The 20,037-nt window shown below is 35.2% G+C and overlaps 1 protein-coding gene across 2 annotated transcripts in view; it reads left to right on the top strand.

The window, feature by feature from the left end:
• LOC107067182 (uncharacterized) overlaps positions 1-20,037 on the top strand; it is a 108,209-nt gene that overhangs the window by 4,757 nt on the left and 83,415 nt on the right. The window lies entirely within an intron of this gene.

Here is a 20,037-nt window from a genome sequence, read left to right as displayed (position 1 = left end):
CACAAACATACATACACTCACATACGTCTACGAATATACTCGGTTCTCCCTGCACATAAACACACATAACACACACACTCCCCCTCCTCCCTCTTTCTCTCTCTTCATCTTTTGTATATACATCTAACTCTCATACAAACATACATTAATATAAGCTACATATACATATACATATACACGCTCGTGCAATACATTGACAGTTATACGTGGTCAGACTTAGGCGCACAAGCATACACCGACAAATATTACGCGAACGGTACGTACACCGCAGCTCTTAGGTGTTCTGTTACCATATATTATCCCCAGACTCTTTACTCCACACAGTGACCGGATTGAGATCTGACACCATTTGTTACGGCCCTAGTCGATGGTTTGATTTATATTTCCTTCAATATTGGCTTCATTTTTTTTTTCGACAGTAATAATTTATATATATGTATATATATAATAAATTTAAATGCTAATTAATTGTTTACGGTTATAAATTCAATTAGATTAAAGATCTGAATCTATTTTTCTTATTGTTAAACGATAAAGAGAAATAATAATAGGAAAATGGTTATTTATCTTTGTCGTATGAATTTTAAATAAAGAATGCATTTAGTAAACCTATTTTCTACGTTTATTACATATATTAAAATTGTATTTATATACACATATATATATATATATATATATATATATACGTTTATTCACATATACATTAATGGCTATGTAAGAGGCAAGGGTCTAAAGGTACTTCGATTCAAGAGGATTTTGCTAATCCTGTGACGAGGATGGTTTTAACGGTTGGCCAAAGTGCAAAATGGAAATATGGGGTTTCTATGGGTTAGACGTAGGATGGAAGAAAGGACCAAAAGAAACTAATGTCCATAATATATTATATTTCGATACACCTGGTTTTCGACTGTTTGATCGTAAAAGTATTATTGTTAGAAACATTATTTATTATGAACTTTGATTTATTATAATGTTTTTCAAATTTAAATCGAAATTGGATTTCGAATAATATCAAATATTCGGTAATGAAAAAAGAAAATGTCCTATTACATTGGTTATATTTGATAATAAATCTTACATTAGTTTCGCCCTTAAAAGTATAAAGAAATATTTGACGTTAACAACCATGATAATATAAAAGAAGTAACCGAAAGCACGTAAAAAGCGTATCATCGAGCACATAGCGAAGATAGGAAGAAGAAAAATAGAAGAAAAGCAATCGTCGTTAACAGATCTTCGCTGCTGGTTCCACATCACGTTGTATAACACCATTGTTAATACGAAAAAGGATTGGTCGCCTCCGCTTCTTATCTAGCACAATATACTTAAGATGTCGACTCGTACACCCTCTCGTTCGTTTCATAGACATTCACACACTAACACACAAACGTATAGTATATACACGTTCACGATCCTCATAGCAACCCCATCTGTGCTATACCGAAACATGGTGGTTACCTACCCCTCGTCGGTAGGTTCCACGAAAGTCACTACTACTACTATTACTACTACAAAGAGAGAAAGGAAAAGATAGAGAAACGAATGGTATACTGGATTGAAGCAAAAGGAAGAAAAAAAAAAAAGGAAAAACAGAAAAAAGAGTAAAAAGGATAGAAAAAGAAGTGGATATGTACGATGTTACTACTCCTTTCTAACATCCCCCCAAGAAAGTAATAACATTAATTGGTATAAGTTCGAATCGGAGCGAGCTAGTTTTCGATAAGGGGCAATTTTCTTGAGCGAAAGAGAGAGAGAGAGAGAGAGAGAGAAAGAAAGAGAGAGAAAGAAGGAGAGTGGGAAGGTCAATTTTTCCTCGGCTAAAGTGCTTCGATCTAATCGAGAAACGCTTTCTCCTTCTCTCTCTCTTTCTCTTTAACTCTGTCTCTTTCGTTCTTTCGAAGAGACGACCAACCATCGTCACGGGGTATGGTGGGGAGATGGATAGGGTAGACAAGGGTGCCTTTCTTATATTATGCTTCTTCCTTGTTACCTCCGCAATTAATTGTACGCGAGAGGAACGTTCCTCTCGGATTATGGCGGGCGGGTCTAAAGAAAATAGTCGAGGATCGTTCTTTTTAAAAAGACGTTAATTAAACATCGTCGCGGGTAAGAGAAAATTTTCAATTGCCGAGTCATTCACATTGTTGGAAGGAAAGAGATAAAATGAAAGAGAAAGAAAGAGAGAGATAGGGGAATGGTTGGTTAGATCGAAAGGGGAAATAAAGAAAGAGAGAAAGAGAGAAAGAGAAAGAGAAGGAAGAAACGCTAGCTAGCCGGCTGTTATCCTGTCGCGAGCTGGAGATCCTCGGACGAGCGAGGATCGGTGAAATTCGACATCGATTTCCCAGCAATTTCGCGAGAGTCGAGAACCCCTGCCCAATGTAGAATCCTAGGATCTCCTCTGACGTCTGCTTAATTAATTACTATCCGCGGTTTTAATTAGCCGGGGTTCCTGTCTTCGTTCTCTCTCTCTATCTCTCTTTATCTTTCTCTCTCTTTCCCCTTCTCTTTCTACTTCTCTCTTTCTCTTTCTCTCACCGTCTCTTTACCCTTCTCTTCCTCTTCCTCCTCTTCCACCTCCACCCACCATTACTCTTCCTCCGTCCTCCTCTTACCCCGTTCACTCCCACTCTTCTGCATACGCATACATTTAGAGACGCGCATGCGCCTGAGTTCTCATATATATTTGCTGCTGTTGTGTATGTGTATGTATGTGTGTTGTATGTATGTGTGTGTCTTTCTTCCTCTGTTTCTCATTATAGTTCCTTCAGAATATTCCTTGAAAATACTTTTTATTAGTTTAACGAATATTAAACGTTATTTAGAATTTAATGTAATAACGTAATAATTTCTTTATTTATCTTTCTTTTTTTCTAGATTTGTTTTATATTATATTATTATTATTATCATCATCATCATCTTATTTCGTTGTAAAGATTATCGCAATTATTTTTGAATAATAATATAATCGAAGGATTTTTCGCATTGAGCACCACTTGCGTTACGAGAGAGGTCTTCCGGAATAACAAGAAGGAACTACTACTACTACTACTATTACTATTACTATTACTATTACTATTATTATTACTACTACTATTGCGGGACTGACATGACTGTTTATTGTTCTAACTATGCTTTACAATGAAAGCAAAAATAAAATATTCACACGTATTAGCGACGGTGCAAATTAAGAAATAGTTCTTAAATCACACAAGGACTACCATTTAATTTCTTCTGACTGTTTCCGTTGTATATTTTCGTGTTTCTTTAGACATTTTTCCCCCTTTTTTTTTTTAATTCGCAGTTAATTCGTACTTTTCTTTGTTATTTATTTTTTTTATTTTATTTATGTGTATTCCCTTTCGCTATATGCTGCGTCTATTAAACAAGAAAAAAGCAAAAATGTATTAAAATATGCAAACAATGTAAATAATCGTGACAAGTCCACGTTTTTCCATGCATATTGGAGAATATGTGTGTACGAGGGGAACATGTAAAAAGAAATAAAAAAAAACCACCGATTTCAATCGCTCACGCAACATAAACCCAACACGTGATAAAGTACCTCGTTTTTATACAAAATTCATGGAATCAAGGAAATTTGCAGAAGAAAAAAAAAACGAAGATAACGATTAACGTTGGTAGAAGGAAATCGTCTTGGTTGGTAGGAGTTAATTACGTTATTGTTATATACCAACGAGTGACGAGTATTATACAACGGATTCTTATCTTGTGTTTAAAAATTAAAGAATTAAAGAAAAAAAAAATACGAAAAAAAATATATGGAAGTGGAAAAAGATGAGGGGTGGGGGAGAGGGAGGGGAAAAATATACTCCTTTACTTGACCAGCCTCATGTTATTCGACGTACCTTCTGATGACGGAAAATGACTCTTGATAATGCTTAAATCGTTTCACTTTTTCTCTCTTTCTCTCTCTCTCTCTCTCTCTCTCTCTCTCTCTCTCTCTCTCTCTCCTGTCCCCTCCTTTCCACTCTCCCTGCAACGTTTCACTCAAGACATGCTATTCGAGATAATTGGTGGTAAATTAAATCGAAAAGAAAAGTTAATTAGCCGATCATACTACGGTTGCATAAACTGAGTAATCTGCCTTCTTTGATATTGAATTCGCTTCTATCTCACTCTCTCTTTCTCTCTTTGATTTATGCTTTGAAATAAGCAAAGTAATTTTTCCATAAAGAAATTTTTCGTTTCGAAACGTAATACAAAATATACTATATATATATATATATATATAGTTTTGTTAATTTAAATAAAATTATATAAGAACGCGGTTAAAATCAGTTATCTGTCCATAATAATCGCTAGCATAGTTCGACGATAATTTGTTTTTACTAAAATTACTCTTTCTCTTCGTCTTTTGAAAGGAGTACTAAAGCAGTTAGTAAATCAACAAAACTACGATGAAAGTTACGGGGAATAGCGTGATTTCATTTTCAACGACTTTACGTTAATTACTTAGTCAAATCTTGATATATACCTGATGAATTCCTTAACGTTTCAAATGATTTTCACTTAATCTAACTAAATTTTATATATATATATACGTTTTCACTTAAGCGTATTTAAATGGTTAAATGCACGTGCATAGTAAAACCGTGTCTCGATGTGTATTGAAAATCACATAATACGATATAAACCATCTACTACTACCACCATTTGATTGATGTTTTTTAAATTAATTTACACCGATGTCGTCGTCATCGTCGTCGTCGTTTCTTTATTGTACATTCGTTGTGCCGTATAATAACGACCATCATTTTCGATTTAAATTTATAGAGACGATGTTAAAATAAAAAATGCAAGTTACGTAGTAGGTACATTTGCCACTATAACGTGTGTATGTGTGAGCGTGCTAGGATGGGTGGATGGGTTGGTGGGTGGTTAGGGAGACGGGCAAGCACACTCGTTCGTTCGCTAGCTTGCGGTAATTTATGCATGCTTCGAGCGTTACGTTTATTGGGACGCAGGCGAGAATAAATAGAATTTCTCACGAACACCGTCAGTGAGATATCGTACGATACTTTCCGAAGTAAAAGCTTCTACTGTCGCATGCTTCTTTCGGGAACGCACGTTCACGCCTACGCACGCACAAACCTATCCTCTCGCATATCGGCTTATAATTCCATACTATACACATACTCATACATATATGTATTCTATATATATATATGATTCGTATATGTTTGTGTTTGTTGGTCTCTACGCATATTTTTTTACATAACCATTTATGTACGTACAACGTGCCGTATCTCTTTAGCTATTTTATAACAACGCCAAACGCCCGTAGAAGAGAATTTACGTTAGATTAACTACGATTCGTGCTAAATTGTTAAAAAAAAAAAAAAAAAAAAAAAGCTTTTGCAAAAGGTACCCCTACCGAGAGCTTTACGTTTGTATTTTACCTTGGTTTTTTTCAAAGCCGGCTCATTTTTACATAATATAATTATTATTTTGTATTTTTATTTCACGTTCCTCGTTTTAATCAATTACATAGTAAAAAGAAAAGAAGAAAAAACAAAAATCATTTTTAACAAAGAAAACGAATTAAAACGTCAAATTGAAATTACGAGTACGAGAGTAGAACTAAAGAAGGTAGGTAGAGGTACCCGCGTGCGGGTTGGCCGTAGGGGATGACCGGTCGGTGCAACAATAGAGAGACAATGTGTTTGTTGTCGATTAGCGAAAGAACCAGACCGGGTTTTTACGAGAGCAAGAGTCAAGGCGGTCGCGAAACGGTGGGCAGAGACGGCAGCTCGTTTACAACCGAAGAAAATCGGGGCCCGTGGGCCGAATGACCCTCTTTCTGCCCACCTCTCCTCCCTTTGATTCTCTCTCTCTCTCTCTTTCTTACTTGTTTTTCTTTTCTTTTCTTTTTATCTCTTTCTCTTTCTAACACTTATCTCCTCGACTGACTGACTAATATTTACAGCAATTCATTTCTTTCTCAACATTGTATCCTTCTTCTTTCTACATATGTATTTTTATTTTTGTCCATTTCTCTCTCTCTCTCTCTCTCTCTCTCTCTCTCTCTTTTATACTTGTTTTTTTTTTGTAATTTAATTTTTCAATTTATTTTTATGATTATATATTCTTATGATATACATATTTATTTTATTATTTATTTAATGTATTCTCTATTTATACACTTTATTCTTACGATATGAATCGTTGTTTTTAAAAAAAAAAAAAAATAAATAAAATAAAATAAAACAAAAGATATTGGTGGTATAATGAAATTTTCAATGAAACAAATAGAATGATTTTAACGACCCAATTGTCTGCGTGTCATTTCGCGTCTCTTCCTATTATACTATCGTTGTAGGAATAGATGTTTGCCTGGAAATTGAAAAAAAAAAAAAAAAAAAAAAAAAACAAGACAACGGATACAGGTGTATCTTTGAACACCTATGAACGAGGGACACCTGAGTCCGTAATTATTTTGAGAGAAGACGATGCCAGGGGATAGAATTTTCTACATCGGGAAGCTTTAATTGCATCAAATTCGATTAAACCGATACACCAGTCGCAGAAGGTCTTCTTAACGTCTCAACTATAATTCGAAGGTCTTCTCGATTGTCTTACAACCTGTTGGCTCGTCGATACTTCTTCTTATATCTTATTACAAAGATCGTTATTTACAGCACATTTTAGAAGCAAATAATTACAAAGATAATTATAATGATAAAGAATATTAAAAAAAATATATATATATATATATATATATATATATATATATATATATATATATCATTTATAAGAAATAACAAAATTCTCTAGCTGTTTCTCTATTTCTATTTTTCTTTTATTTTATAGAAAGAATATAAAACTGGAATATAGAGAGAGAGAGAGAGAGACGTTCGTGTTCAATAAATTTTCATATCACTCGGTTTGGTGATATCAATATCGAAAAACTTCGCGTAAGCTTGATTTTTACGAGCCTGCGCATGGTATATTTTATCGGTAAACGAGCTAGAACATGCTAAGCAAATACAACTAGGACTTCTTTTTTTCTAAATGTTATTTCCACATAGAGAATAATATCGATAAGAAACTCCCTCCCATGTAACCTGAGTTATTTGTTTGTCGTTTGATATTTTTTTTTATCTAATATATTATTACAAGAAAATAATACTAGTTTGTAAAATATGTTAAATATAATATATAATTTTTATGTGGGAATTACGATAAGATTCAAAATCGTTGTTTAAGAATAGAAAAAAAAAACGATAGACGAATAATCAATAAAGCCTTATTTATCATTACACGATATTACGAAAAAAAAAAAAAAACTAATAATAATCGAAAAAAGAAGGCCGGCGCGATAAGATCACCCAATATAGATAGAAGGCAGACTCTCAAGGAAGGGAGAAAAAGAAAGAGAAAGAGAGAGAGAGAGAAAGAGAGAGCGGTCTACGCGACAGGCAAAAATTTAATTAGCAAAAGCCCGAAAATTAATTGCTTGCACCGTCTTATTGTGCTCCGTCCCCGTCCCACCCTGACGGGCGCACCGTCTCACCCTCCTGGAAGCGTTACCGAGAGACCCGCAGCGTCTATATACACCGGGAATGTAATATTCACAACAGCCTATATCCAAGCCAGCAGTCAGGGTGCCCACCTCTTCCTTCTACTCCAGCTTCGCCACGGTACAGTAGGTACACTCCTACATAGTTCCCTGTCTCTCTCTTTCTCTATTCGTCTCGGGGGTTGGGAGTTGGGGGTGGTGGTACTGTTGGTGGTAGTTGTATGCCTGGGGCGTTTAGACGAAGTACTTTAGTGGGTGGGGTGGGGTGGAGGGACCCAGGATAGAAAGAGGGTGGGGATGAGGGCTAGGAGGGTAGAAAGCAAGGGGGGTGCAATATGACATTATTAATTGCTCCACAATGCCACCGCCATGCAGGCACCGGGACACACGAGCACAGGAGGCTTTCTCCTGTAGCCGACCAATCGGCGCTCGTGCGGTCGGTCGACTACGACGGAAATTTCATTAAGTGGATTCTTATAGACGCGGTTTTGAGATTAACAATATGATATGTGCTCTCTGCCGTCTCCGACATTGCCACCACCGCCTCGCCACACCACCCCGTGAGATATTAGATCGGAGAGAGAGCCAGCCCCCGTTCTATATAACCTAACCTCTTCGTTCTCCTCTCGTCATCCTTTCTCATGAGTACACACTACGCGCTACTCTCCAGAATAACTGCCACCATTTCTATCTTCGTTTGTCGGGATTTAGTCTATATCATGGTTTCGTCTTATCTATCCTTTAGTTAGATAGTCTGTGTTTTCTTATTCGTTAAAATCAAATAACGTTATTTATAATATTATTTTTTAAACAAATGTCTATGATTGTTCATCAATTGTTATTATTTTATTTTATTTTTTGTTTCTTTCTTTTTTTGGGATTAATCCTTTTAGACACTACGCGCCACTGTAGTGGCTTTCACGGATAACATCTTTTAAAATATACTATACCTAATTTTATTATTAATTATTAAATTGAATTGTTAATATTAAAGCATATGGGTATTATTTCTTTAAGAAATATTATAATTTAATTATTTAAAACTTCATTAAAATATATTCGCGTAGAGAACAGCATTGTTTGTCACACATTGTAGTTGTATCGTTGAACCCTGTCGTTCAAAGAAACGGTACCGCGCAACATTCAGCCGTGTCTAAGAGGTTAAAAGTTCAGTTAAATTTGGGTTTCGTTTTTACAGTCTGATCAAAGTAAAATCAAATCAAAGCTTAGACATTTTTTTTTGCTCGCCTAACGATTGTGCCTACAGCTGGTGTACCAATCCGAATTAAGTTAAAGCGAGACGTGATTTATAGCCTTGGCAACATTTTTCTCAATATAACACGGCATTTCATTTGTAATGAAAGTTCATTGCAAAACGAGGTAAGTTACATCCGATATTTCATTATCATGATACCCCTGACGTATAGAATCAACGTCTAGTCCATCTCTTTATTGCGTTAACCTGACGGTCATTCTGTCTTCGTTTGATCGACCATTTACCATCGTTTTCTCATCGGAATACGAACTTTTAGTATAGAAAATGGTAGGATGAGGCTGAAGGTAACTTGTTATATGCAAGATAATGTTTTCCTAGGTAAGCGTACTTTCTTATTAAAAGATGGAAGCTTTCACAAAATAAAAGTGAAAGACTTTGATTTTTTCTTTTTTTTTAAATAGCTTCAATCTCTCATACAACCTAAATTTTAATCGCTATTATAGCAAAGGTCGAGGTAAATGCGGCGGCATCCATTAACGTATCACCCTGATGAACCATTAGTGACTCGAAGCGTGGTAGTAAAAAGCGTTGCTTAAGCTACTGAATTGGAACGGGTTGTGGGCGAGCGGAAAAGTGTTTTAGTGTTACAAAAAAATTTAACTAAATTTGGGAGGAAGAAGATAAAAGAAAAAAGAAAAAAAAAAGAAGAAAGAAAAAGAACAGTATCAAGCGTGAAATATATCGAACGAAATTTCCAATATTCGATGTCCATTGAATCGCTTCTCTAGTCTTTGATATTGTTAATGTATAATTTATGGAGTCTTCTTCAATTATGTGCGCTTTTCTGAAGAGTAGAATCAAAGACCCAATAATTATTGTCCGTTTGAAGTTGAAATTGTTGGTCAAGTTATAAATCATCAAAAGGATCAGCACTCTTAACGAATAAACTTAGTTTCGTATGCCCAAAATACTCTAATCGAACATTGAAGCACCGATTCCACTTAGGATCAGAATAATACGAACTATCCTGGCACGCAGAGTATTCGTTGGATACGAGCAGGGTGGAGGGTTAAAATGCAGAGTGTAGAATAGTTAGAGAATATTCCGTGCATCTGTGATAGTGATTAAGGATAGAAGAGATTTAGAGGAGAATGTGGGGAATCATCATTGAGTCAAACTGATTCATTATAGCAGGTTACGCTTGGTTGAAAGAATAACGTCTGATGTGCACGAGGGGTTTACCTCATAAACCTGATGATACATACTTACAATTTTGTTATTCATGCGTACACGTGTGCGATAAACAATAATACATTTCTTTTCATTACAATGGACCTTCGTTTAACTGATACTTTTGCTCGTTTGTAAAGAAAAGAAAATAATAACGGAATGAATAGACAGGATTTGAGATGGTTAACCGATGACGGGTTGATGCCTGCTGAAAGAGTCTGGTTTCTATCGAAGTTGAGAGAAAAAGAAACGGGTATTGGTGGTAAAAGAGAGGGTTACTTGCATGAAAAGATTATTGGTGGGGTAGAACGTAAAGAAAAGTTGAAGATAACCGAAACCCCTTTTTCGCAAAAAGTAATTGGTTAATGTCTCGCAAATGAGTTCAGTTCTTTTTTTTTTTTTTTTTTTTTTCATCTCTTGTTACGTTGTTCCTTTTCTCGGTAGTTCTCTCTACCCTTTTGCTTCGTGTTCCCTCGCTCTATCTCTTTCTTTCTCTTTTTACTTCTTCTGCGTTTTAAAATACGAGCTTCGCGTGTTCATGATGTAATAAATAGAACATATACAGAAATGAAGAAAGAAAGAGAGAGAGAGAGAGAGAGAGAGAGAGAGAGAGAGAGAGAGAGACAGAAAGACAGAAAGAGACCTGTTTCCTCTGTCTATCTTTATTCTTCTTCTTTCGTCCTTTAGATCTCTCCCTTTCTTTCATTCTCTTTTTTTGTCTTTGTCTTTTTATCCCTTTACGACCATCTTCTTTCTCCCACCAGTTCTCTTTCCCCTTTCCTTTCCTCCTTTCTCTTTTTTTTTTTTTTTTTTTTTTTTACTCTCCCCGATGTGCTGCACACGCGTATGTTTTTATACCCGCTTCAGGGTTCCAGTCACGCTTTGTGCCACATTGTGCGTGCCTTTGGAGCCCCATTATCCGCGTGTAAAAGTGTCATTATGTAGCCAGAAGAGTAAGCTTGCGAGAAGGTGAGAACGAAGACTCGATTTTTCGTTAGTTTGAAGAGATAAAATGAGAAGAAATAGAGATGAGAGAAAGAGAGAGACAGAGAGAGAGAATCTCTCGCTTAAACGTCATCATCCCCCTTTCTTTCTTCTCGTATTTTGGAAGCTTCCTCAGTTTCGTTATAACACCAGAGAAAAGAGAACCATGTTTTCTTTCCTCATTTTCTTTTCAGTTAGATTTTTCAATGAGAAATAAATAAAAGAAAAAGACAAGTTAAACAACTTGAAGCTCGTTTTTAGTACCAGTGGATTACAATAACCGGTTTGATGATTTTTTTAAATCCCGATTCGAATGATTGGATTAATATATATGTGTATATATATGTATGAAATTGTTTAAGTAAAAATACGATAATTTCTGTTTAGATATTTACAAATAATTCAAATGATTGAACGTGTTTTGAAATCATTTTCTATATAATATTCATTCTAATGAAATCTTTATATATATATACACATACACACACACACACATACAACAGTAATCTCTTATCTTTCTATGTTCTCTCTGTCTCTCTTTCTCTTTCACTTCCATTTGCAGATGTTCGGCAAACAAGTGGTAGGTAATCGAAGTCCTAGCATACAGAAGAGTCGTGTAATGGTACTAGTGTGTTCGTAAAACACAACACGGGTTGAAGGGAGGGGGAGAAACTAAAAAATAGAAAAAGAGAATGAGAGAGAACGACAGGGGGATTGAATGTGTAGAAGAAGAAAGAGTATAAAGTGAGCGAGTGAGCACAACGCCAGCTTCGTTAGGAAGAACTTGGGAAGTGGGGATAAACGAAGAAGAAGAAGAAGAAGAAGAAGAAGGCTGGTCGTATTTGAGGAGGAGGAAAGAGCTTTGCTAGATCCCTACGATGATTCCTTGAATACCTCGTTAACTCTCTCTGTCTCTCTCTCTCTCTCTCTCCCTTCGTTTATTGATTCGATATTCGATTTAATATTTCTTTCTTTTTCTTTATTATCCTCCACCGCCTCCGCAATCGCAACTATCTTAAAGTTTCATCTTAAATTTTTGGTGCTATCTATAAAAAAAAATAAAAAAAAAAAAAAAAACAAATTATAAATTGCATTAAAAACATTATATCGTTTAATTACGTGCTTCAATCATTTTCTTTCTTTTTTTTTTTGTATTTTTTAAATCAATGATTTTAAATTACACGACGAACGTCCTAATGTTTACTTTATTTAAGAAAAAAACTTTATGTACCGTAATAAAAGTTTCGTATAGTATAGTATCGTATTCGCGTTTAAGCATTGACAATATTTGTCAAATACAACAAACAAACAAAGAACATTTCTAATTGTATTAGATTGCATACAAACAAGGATTCAAGAACGATCCAACTATATAAAGGCTTCGATTTGTCGAACCTCACCTTCTCTCTCTCTCTCTCTCTCTCTCTTCTGTTTCACCCTCTTCTAGTATTCGTTCACGTACATACATACACATACCCATACACATGAATGCAACCTCTCACAATCGTTTCCCTTCCCCACTTCCCCACGACTCCTACAATCTCTCTCTCTCTCTCTCTCTCTCTTTCGATTTCTGTCGCACTCGTGTTAAGGGTAAAAGGCGTTCTCTTGGATCCTCGGAGCTCATGTAAACCGGTCGAGCTGGTCGTTTCTCTCCCCATCACAACGATCACCTGCTCTCCTCGCCTCCTCGCGAAAGACCCTTTGAACACACCAAGAGAGATACCCTTCCATTAAATATATTCGAATATCTCATCGTAATCGTCCCAACTTCGTACCAGTCTTCTTCTTCTTCTTTAACCTCCGCCTCGAAGATCATTTTACGTTTAATTTGACGCGACCGGTTGTGCGTTCGGTAACCCACTTGTTAAAATTGACGTGTCATTAGTGTAAAAAAGAGAAAAAAAATGAAACAAGAATAATAATAATAATAATAATAATAATAGTAATAATAATAATAATAAAGAAATCAGAAGAAAGAAAAGAAATCGAAGTTTTGCGATTATGAACAAAATTCATTCATTCGTTATGGCTTTTCTTTTCTTTTTTGTTCTTTTTGCCTTTTTTTTTTTTAGTTTTTTTTTTTTTTTTTTTTTTTTTAATTTAAAAACAACGACAAGCTAGAGAAAGATTTCTTCTAAGGGATGACTCGCGTGAAGCCTTCGCACCTGCTACGAATCATTATTTTATTATTAATTGTTAATTATAATTAATTATGCGTCGTCTCACGAACGAGCTAATTGACATTGATTTATGACTTTAATTAAAGGTGCCGACGAGCGGTGTCTTACAGGACGAAGGAAGGTTTTAACAACACCTTTTAAGAGTACCTTCACCCTCCTCTTTCTACTTTTCCTTCGTTCTCTCTCTCTCTCTCTCTCTCTCTCTCTGTCTTTTTCTCTTTCAAAAAGGCCTTTAGACGCTGCTTCTTTCAAGGAAACCCAACAGTATCCCATTGTCGTATTAAAAATAGTTTGTCCTAGGGAAAACCTTTTTCCAAGCTGGTAGCAGAGCAAATCTGATTCGTTATGCTAAAGTTTGAATAATTCTAAGAATAAATGAGTAACTTTTACCTGTTTCGCGAAGATTTAAATAAACCGTTTGTTATTTTTTCATAATTTCGATTCAACAAAATTTTTTTCTTTTTTTTTTCCTTTTTTTTTCTTATCCACTTTCGTTCGTATTATTTTGCCAATTTTAATACGAGATACAGTACTCACTAACAATAAAGTCAACTGACATTACGAGAATTTTAAACTGAAATGCAAACAAATTCCTTTATAATAATAATAATAATAATAATATTAATATTAATGATAATAATAATAAAAATAATAATAGTATTCTCTCTGAGAAAAGCATTAAATCTATGATTATTTATGTATGTCCAAATCGTATATTAAATAACTAATGAATAATTAGGTCTTTTTCATTTGGTTATATAAATACAGTGTGCAAACACCAGAATGATTTATATATATATACATACTACGATTTAAGAAGGGTGATTTTGTGAGCTATTCAATGGATAGGAATAAAGTGTGGTACGACGTTGTGAACGGTGGATCATGTTAAAAGAGGGCAGTGTGAAATAAACAAACAAAACGTTTTGGAGTGGGTTGAGAAAAGGGAAGTAGTAATAGTAGTAGTAGTAGTAGTAGTAGTAGTAAGAAGAAGAAGAGAGGCAAAGTAAAGACGTCGATACAGAAAGAAGCTCGAGAAGCGAGGATCGAGCTTAAGGATAGTAAAACGACCAAGCGGCCGTCCCGTGAACTGGGAGGGGGGGTGGGTTTCAATGGGTGGGTAGGTGGTTTAGGCAGACTCAACAGAGAAAGGGATATAGAAAGAGAAAAAGAGAGAATAAGAAAGAAGTAGAGAGAGAGAAAGAGAGTGATAGGAGAGGGGGGGGTGGGCAGTGAAATGGACGAGTCTTGTTGGGGGTTGAAAGGGGCGAGTGAGAGGGTAAATCTTAAATAAAGTGATATGGAGTACTTTCGTATAAAAGCTCCATTTCCACTGCTCCTTCGAATACCTTCGACGCTTTCTCTTTCTCTCCCTTCTCTTCTCTTCTCTTCTCTTCTCTTTCTTTCTTTCTTTCTTTCTACTACTCGTGAAAGTTTGTAAGGACTTCGTTTTCTGTATTGACCTTACCGAAGTATCTCTCTTTTATCTACGCAGCTAATGTTCCCTTTTCTATTCGCAATGATTACTTCGGTCATAATAAAACAGTCTGCAAAATGAAGTCTGAGTGAGCAGTAGCTTACTTGGGTTAGTAGAAACTTCAATTAAATCTTGATTAGGATACGCTTATGTGTATATTTAAGAAATAAATGAAACTATTGTAGATTATTCGTATAACGAATATGTTAAAATATGGTAATGTTTGTTAAAGTATATCAAAAATGGTTAATATTGTTGTCTCTTGAAATATCTAGACTATGCTAAAGTGCATGCATTTTACTTATGTCTTCACATATCCTTTTTAAACTCCCATGATTATTATTATCAGCAGCCAGTTGACTTGTACTGAACAAGGACGATTGAACAACTCGCTGATGTAGCTCGTTAAAACACTGACAGTTTTCTTTCTCATTATGTCTTTACGTTTCTTTTCATTTCTTGTTTTTTTGGCAACACTTCTATTCCATTTCTTTTACTCTTCTTTCCATTATTTTCATTCTCCTTTTTCTTCTTCTTCTTCTTCTTCTTTTTCTTCTTATGATTTCTATGTTCTTTCACTTTCAACCTTTGATATCATTATTTTCCTTTTACCTTTTTAACTGTATGTTTGTGTGCGTGTGTGTGTGTGTGTGTGTGATATTATGCACCTTGACAACTCCTTTTGCTATTTAATCGAACGAAGATAATAACCAATTAATTTATTGTATAACTATGAGTAATTTTTTCACTTGTTCTATATATTATGAATAACTTATTTCATCATCGATTTAATTGTTATTCTTTAAAATAAAGTAGTTTAAATGACAGCTAAAGATGATGGTATCTAAAAAAAAAAAAAGAAAAAAATAGAAAAGAAAAGAAAAAAAAAACTAGTTTACGTAGCAACAACGAATCTGTGAAATCGTTTCAAGGTAGATCCAGGATAACAACGGGGGTATAAATAAATGGGTCTTCGTTTTAATTAGCAGTAAACAGCCTCCATTAAGCTCGAAGCGGTAAATCACCTACACTTATCCTTCTAGCTTCACTCTAGGAGAGTTGGTCCACCCTCGACGAATGAACGAACGAACGAACCATCTTCCTTCGGGGATGGTAAGTGAGAAAGAGAGAAACCAATGAGGATGAAACGTGCAACAGAGAGAGAGAGAGAGAGAGAGAGAGAGAAGGATAGAAGAAGAGGAAGAAGGAAACTGGTGAAAAGGGTGGGACCAAGAGGAAGGGTCGGCGAGGGGAGAGGAGTGTACATTACATTTCAATTTGGGATCTGTCCGTCCTTCTTGCGAGAACTGAGAGACGAGCACTCTACCATGGACCAATGCGTCCTGTCGAAATACTACCAGAAAAGCTTGCGAATTTTCCTTCCTTCCTTCCTTCCTTCCTTCCTTCCTTTCTTTCTTTATTTCTTTATTTATTTCTTTTTTTCACCTCCACACCATTCTTCATTCTTTTTCTTTAACTTTCTCTCCTACACTTTCATGAACGTCACTAATGTTACTATAGAAAAGTAACCAATTTTCTATTGTAGTTTGTTTTATTTTATTTTATTTTATTTTTTTTTTTTTGTATTTTCTAGACACTCGGTGCATCTTTTAAATTCGATTTGTTATTTTAATATCGTTTAATTAATGAAAATCGAAAAGAATTACTTAAAGAAGTGACCACGGTTATTAGCCAACCATGGTCAGTTAAGTGTAGTAGAACTCTTTACGTGAGTGTATAATAATGTTCAGAAGATGCTTGGAGAACATTAATTAGATAGCAGGTACCGTTAAGTTCGAAGGAAGCCTTTGAACGATCGAGAGAACAGAGAAGTACCTTTGAAACGATTAATCCACCATTTCGAGATTCTAGACGATGGGATAATACTTTTATAGATTACTCAATATTCGTTATATTGATTGTTCCTCATCTTTCTTTCTCCCTCTCTCTCTCTCTCTCTCTCTCTAACTTTGATATAATTAATAATGTCTTTAATAATTGCTTGTGTAGTTAATGAAACGTTCATTACTATTTGACTACCATCTATATGATAGTTGTCGACTGATGAACTCTTAAAATACCGAATAAAATCGATACTTCTGATTTGAAGAAAAGAGAGAAGAGTTTATTCGAGCTCTTATTCACAGTGGCCTCTTTAAACTTTTACATCAGCGTTGCGCTGAAGTACATTCAATCGTTTCCTTCTTTTGCGATCAATCGATCGAAAGATCAGAAAGAAAGTAAAGAAGAGAGTGGTCAAAGAGGTTCCTTGATGTTAGGTTAACGTCAAGATAAAGAACATAGAAGTACATTTTATGCACTGTGCGTTGCTTAGAATACAACATTTCTAACATTTAAACATTTTAAATGCAACCTATGCAACTATGTTTAATATTTTAACGAAAGATCTTCAATATACATTATTAAGAAATATCTCTTTATTGATTTTTATTTATTTAACATACAATTTCGTACAATTTATTCCAACATAACAAACTATAAGTGAAACATTGAACGGTGAAAAAAAAAAAATGAATGAATTTCCTTGAAATTGGATTGGACACAAAGGTTTCGGGTATGTAAACGACCCTTCGAGATTAGATACTGTGAGAGTTGTATCGTGTAGCAAAGCCACACGGTTATACGTAAACTACCAACTTCTTCGTCCTACCGAAAGCTCACTTTCTTCCTCTCCCTTCTCTTTCTCTCAACCTCCAGCTCCATTTCCAAGAGTAAGGTGGAGGTCGGAGGTCGAGGGCTTCGTCAAGTCGGGAACCCGTCGATCCAGTTTGTGCCTGGAATCACAGTCCCGTTTTCACCTTAAAACCCTTGAACTCTCGAATGCCGAGAATCAGTGTACCGCCGGCACCATTCACCTCACGTTTTCTATTCGTCCAACGTTGAGATCATCGTTCCTTTGTAATTTACTAAACGCGTGTCTAAGATCTACTACTACTACTCTTTGAAATATGTTCACTTCTTTTCTAGATTCTTCTTAGAACTAATGTACGTATACATATATACATGTATATATGAACATATACATACCCATGAACATGCATATGTATTATGCTTTCTTTTCCACCCCATCTCACTTTTTCTATTCTGTCTGCCTGCCTGCCTAGCAAGTTTATGTGGTATCGATTACTTTGGACTGTACGCAACGATTCCGAAGTATCTCTATCCATTCATAATTCATGCGACGCGCCATTTTATACAGCTATAGAACGTAGTATCTCTGTATATATATATATATATATGTATGTCTTTGCCCGTTGTGCGTTGTTTGTGCCTTCCGAACGTTTCACTATAAGTTCTCTCTACTTTGGATTCCCTCTCTTCTCATCATTTTCTTTGCCATTTTCTCCACGCCAATTCTTCCCTCTTATATTCAACTTCAATGTATATAATTTTCGTATATGGGCTTGCATTTGCCATTGTTCCTTACATCTTACCAAGAAGAAACTACTTCTTCAATAGACTATTATTGGAAAATATCAATGACCATTTTAGATCTATTCAACTTATTTCATCGTTCTGTGAATAAATTATTGTTAGAAACATATCTTACAAAGATGTTCATTTAACTTTCTAATTTTGCGTATTATTCGTTTAAACGTGATTATAATATATCCGTGATTGTAATAAGAAAAAAAAAGGAACAAATCTTACATATTCGATAAATTATTTAAAAATTCATCTTTTCGTTTCTTTCTGCGATGAACTTCGCGATATATCTCAAGGTACACAAGAGAAGAAGAAAAAAAAGATAGAATGAGAAAGAGAGGAGGTATATGCGTTCATGGTGCACATTGGTACACTGCAGCGTAGCTGCCAATGGAATCCTTTGTAGCAACGGACCCAACAAACGGGCCTTTGTCCTCTTGTAAAAGGGGACCCCGGGGGAATCGAAAACGTTCGTTTTACCAAATGGAATTTATTGTTTGTTTAGTTCTGCGGTTTCGAACGCGCTACCCTTTCCACATCGTCAGATTTATTGGCTCTTTGCTTTCTCGTTCGTTTTCTCTCTTCCTCTCTCTCTCTCTCTCTCTCTCTCTCCTCCCTCCCCTTTTCAGAAAGTGCTGTTTGCCGCGTAAAAAAGTTTGAGCAAATAATATTGTAAACTGTTGTTGCGTGTACTGAATATCGTTGCTTTTGTTTATTTTTTTTTTATTTTTATTTTATTAGAAGAAATCCGATACCTGTTTTTTATCCACGTATATTCTCCCATTTTTCGTATATAATACTTTAGAATTACATTCCAGATCCAAAGAAAATAATCTTTTGAAGAATCAACCATCAATTTTATTCTCATCTCGATATCATAGATCTTGATAAAATTTCATTTATATTAATATAATTATTATTTTAAACGTAGCAAAATAAAAAAAAAAAATAAAATCAAGAAAAATGTATTCCTTACCAACTTTCTCTTTTGCTCTCTTTTTTTGTTTCTTTTTGAAAATTCGTTGGTAGAACGAAAGATTATTTGGTAGTGCGCGAGAGTGAGTAGTAGTAGTAGTAGTAGCCAAGGCCGATAATCTCTCCAGTGTGTTTTTCTTCTTTGCTACCAGCACGCTCTTTCTTTCTTTCTCTCTTTCTCTCTCTCTCTCTCTCTCTTTTTCTCTCTTTCTATCTAATGCTGCACGACCCACTTATCCCGTGCGCATCGTCGTAACAGAGACCCCCAACCCTCTTCTACGAGCCGTTTTATCGGGTGTCGCCGCGGGTTATCGTCGTGGTTGCTGCCACAGAGGGCGAAAAAGGGGTTGGGTAGAAGAGGATAGCTAGCTAGCTAGAGTGGTATGAGGTTGCTACCACCTGTTGGCAGGACAACGTCTTAACCCCCTACGTTTCTCCACCCCTTCCACCCTCCGTAGTCTTCTTCTTCTTCTTCTTCTTCTATTACTTCTACTTCTACTTCTACTTCTACTTCTCACGGATTGTTTTTTTTTCCTTCTCGCTCTTTGAGTTCCTCTCATTCCAGTAATCTCGCTTACCCCACTTGGTGGAACCTCGGCTCCGTGGTTTGATAATTTCAGTTATCCACGTTTTCTACGCCAATAATTACAATTTATTTCTCAAACTAACAACGTTATTATCAATGAAATCTTCTTTAACGTCGTTAAATATTTTTTGTCTTAATAATTTTTTTTTTTTCAATGGCGGAATTTTTGATGGAATTTACGGCAATGAACTTTCGAGTTCCTAATGTCAAATAATAATAATAATAATAATAATTTTTTGTTTCTTTTTCTAATTCTAAACGATTTAGTAAATTAAAACGACACACAAAATAATACCACAATTAGAATGGATTACATAAAATAATAATTCTCGAATAAATATAAAAAGCGAGTTTAGTTATATGATACATAAACCTGAAAAAAAAAAAACGTAAAAT

Source organism: Polistes dominula, unplaced genomic scaffold (genome assembly GCF_049000335.1).
Source record: "Polistes dominula isolate Pdom_NZ unplaced genomic scaffold, Pdom_raw_medaka contig_16, whole genome shotgun sequence".
Taxonomy (NCBI): domain Eukaryota; kingdom Metazoa; phylum Arthropoda; class Insecta; order Hymenoptera; family Vespidae; genus Polistes; species Polistes dominula.
Note: the sequence above shows the minus strand (reverse complement) of the source record. Positions and strands in the feature narration are given on the sequence as shown.